This window comes from Aotus nancymaae, unplaced genomic scaffold (assembly GCF_030222135.1).
Source record: "Aotus nancymaae isolate 86718 unplaced genomic scaffold, 86718_ANA_hifiasm-v0.15.2.pri h1tg000012l, whole genome shotgun sequence".
Classification (NCBI taxonomy): Eukaryota; Metazoa; Chordata; class Mammalia; order Primates; family Aotidae; genus Aotus; species Aotus nancymaae.
The window spans coordinates 16,276,749-16,280,172 of record NW_026988423.1 but is presented as its reverse complement, the minus strand read 5'-3'; the positions used below and the strand labels follow the sequence as shown (position 1 = coordinate 16,280,172).

Below are 3,424 nucleotides of genomic sequence, written 5' to 3'. Positions count from 1 at the left end.
GAGGACGCTTCTCCAAGCGTCCTCGCCCCTCCCCCCGGCCGGCCCCCGCCCCGCCCCTCCGAGAACCGCCAAGTTGATACCAGCCACTGCCCGCAGCCCTCGATTTCCTATAGGTAGGTGTTGGTGTCCGCCACGCGCGTGGGGGACGTCAGAAAGCCCACCCCTGCGGTGATCAGGTTTCGGGACCAGTCCAAACCTTGGAGACGGTATGGGAGAGTCAAAACAACTTTGGGATGTGTCCTGTCTTGTCGGAGTCAGTGGGGGAGTACTTTAGCTTCTTATATCCTCAGTCGGCATGCCACATCCTCTCCTCTCCCCCCAAAAGAGATAGCTAAATAAACTTTAGATTCCTCAGCCCCGTCACCCCAATGCCCCTTTCCAAACCAGATTGCCAGGCACAGCACCTGCTAGGTGGAAGTTCTGAGAACGTTGCTTGGAGAATTCATGGGGGCCTGAAAGCCTAGCCCTTGGGAGCTAGAGGCTTGAAACTGGGTAGGTACATGCCCATGCGTACAGTTTCTGGATTTAAAAATTCTGAAACCTTTAAGACAAATCTTAGGAAACAAGCTGGATTTAAAGTGTAACTGCATTTACTAATCACTCCCATTAGAAGTTGCCTAGACTGCAACAGTTGTAAATGATTAAAGAAGGGATATATCTTAATGAGTGGACAGAGTCGCTTCACGGAAAAAAAGTATGAAAAATTTTGTTAATGTATTCTTATAAAAGTATTAACAAGTGTGTATGTGTGAATAGCTTTCCCGTGAGATTTTTGTTAAGGCAGGAACAACCTAACCACTTCATTGATAAGTTAAAATTACTGTGGCAGAAACTGAGATGGACGTCATAAAGCCAGTTTAGCAAAGGAAACGGACACATGGTGATAACCACAATTTATGTCTTTATGGCATTTTATTCTTTCAAAATAGCCTCAAAAATATAACAATATAGTCTGTTAATAATCACATGTTCATATAATTACATCAATCAGCTAAGAAAAAAATCCTATTCCCCATTATGTCTAAAATTTTGGTTAAGAGCCTGAAGGAATATTGACAAAAAACAAAAACAGAAACCACCCACATACACACATTACATACATCGTATACTTAGTAGCTAAAATGTTGATTTTTTTTTTCTCTTGGCTGAGCAACTGATAATGGATGAAATCAGCATTCTCCAACACCCTTCTTCCCCAAGCACATTGATGATGTACAGGCAGCTCATTTGGATGAATTCCCAAATCTTTTTACCTGGCCGTGTGGTTAGTGATTGGTACTATTAGCAATCAGCTAACTACACTGCCTAGTAACTAGACTCATAGAAAAGAATGGTAGTCTCAAGTTGGTACCCCCGCACGTTGTAACAGGCAATTCATTGGTTGAGTTGGAGCTCCACTGAGTTGCTGGTTTGGTAAATACTGGATAATGGCAAATAGACACAGTGAATCATAGCATACAGTATTAACCGTTACATGGGTGGAGGGGCTTCTCCAGGGATTTCACTTTCCTGGCATAAGGCTGTTCCATCTTCTGTGACTCCTAGAGAGAGCTAACAGTTTAACTGTATCTGGAGAAACCGCGGGTTTCCTCGCACTTAGAGCGCGCGCTCGCGGAGCAGGCCTGCGCGGGACCCACGCCGACGCCGCGCTTTTCAGGCACCTTCTCTCGAAGGCTGCGGGCGGCCAGAGCCGGCGTCCTCCTCCTGGCCTGGCCGCGGTGATGCTGTGCCTTGTTTTGATGGCAGTGGAGTTAGTGATTGTAACCACCACAGTACAATCAGCTAATGACACTGCCTACAAACCGAGCACCGGGCGCCCGCGGCTGCAGCTCCCGGACGGTCCGCAGCGCCGACGCGGGGTCGCAGGGTCGGGGCCCTCCTCGGACCCCATTTCACCCGGGACGACGCCTGACAGTGGCTGGGCGCGAGGCCCGGGGAGAGACGCCCCCGAGGACGCCCCCCGGACCCATCGGGATCCCCGCTGGCCTCGCTGCTCAAGCACGCGTAGCCCGGCCAGGGGGCGGCGCTGCGGGGGAAGACCCGCGCCCTCCAGGGCCGCGCCCCGACCCCGGTGACTCCCGGGAGTGCCAGGTCTCCCCTTCCCGCAGCCTCCCGCACCTCTCTGGGCCCTCCCGCTCAGGTTCTCCTAGCTTTTCCTTTCCCCTTCGCCTCCTCCACCCGGGCTCCCACTTCTCACACGCCCCGCTTCAGTTCCCAGCCCGAACCCCTGGAGCCGGCTCTCTAGACCCCGTGCGCCCTGCAGCTCCGAGCGGCCGAGTGACCGTGGCGGGGTTGGCCAACCGCCCTTGGAACCCCGCGGGCTGAGGGCGGGGCGGGCGCGAGACGGGGCCGGGGGAGGGGTGGGGGAGGGGAGGAGGCTGCGAGAAGGGGCTGTGGGCGGTCCCTGAATGGCCTCCAGGAAGACGCCTAGAAGATGGAGGCCCAGATTCTTGAGACGTTTCTTTCTGATCTAGCAGGAGGGGCAAAGAGCTCCTTCTCCACTCCCTCATTCCCCAAGAAGCCCATCAGCCCACCCAGTTTCCGTGCCCATTCTGCCCTGGGAAAGCGGCTTCCCAGGTACCTTAAATTATAGGTTGAATTTTCCAAATGGAGGCGGGCTTGGGTAGCCTCTGACATGTGGGAAGATACCTTTGAAAGTCTTATCTGCAGCCTTGTGCTGTGTTGGGGACTTGGCCTTATACTCTCAGAGGGCCATGCAGTGATGTGAAGGCTGGGCCTTCTAGTCAAATAGTGAGCCAGGCAGCTTGTTAGTTACATCCTCTTGAGATCAAGACCGTACCGTTCAAGACAGCATATATATTATAAATTACTAAACTAGATACTGATAGAAATAGAAGGGAGGCCCTCAATGAGAGCTGTAATAGGTCAAAGAAGGTTCCCAGAGGAGGTGAGACTTGAGTAGATCCTTTATGCAAGTACATTTGGATATTCAGGGTTAGGACTGTCAATGCCAGACAATGTTTTGTGACAGTTTGGCAAAAGGGACAGTTATAGAGGACTTCTGGGAGATCTCTGCTAATAACTTTCCTTTAATTACTCCTTCCCTCTTTGCCTTTAATGAATGAATCAGGACAGGATAAGGAATGTTCTCTTTATCCTCACCTGGAAATTCAGCTGGAAGCAGCCTCCCCTAGAAATATGGTCTTCATATATCCAATATAGAGTACTCACTCCTGACACCAAAGGCTTAGTTCTAAATTAGCTTCCACAAGAGAAAACTTCCCAGCTATAAATCGATTCCCTAAAGCCAGCACATGGACTCATAGATGCCACTAGTAACATGAACATGGGCAGGTCATCTGGTTCATTCAGTACAAACTCCAAACTCACACTATTAAAACAAAGAACTGCCCAAGGATGTTTAAATAAGTTATATCATTTTCTTTGCATATGAAAGACAGCA

At 50.5% G+C, this 3,424-nt stretch overlaps 1 protein-coding gene across 2 annotated transcripts in view; it reads left to right on the top strand.

The window, feature by feature from the left end:
- The first annotated feature begins 2,371 nt into the window (after positions 1–2,371).
- BTG4 (BTG anti-proliferation factor 4) overlaps positions 2,372–3,424 on the top strand; it is a 41,431-nt gene continuing 40,378 nt past the window's right edge. For both annotated transcript variants that reach the window (XM_021671097.2, XM_064375304.1), the window contains exon 1: positions 2,372–2,577. The gene's annotated coding sequence lies outside the window, so the exon portion shown is untranslated. The remainder of the gene's footprint in view (positions 2,578–3,424) is intronic.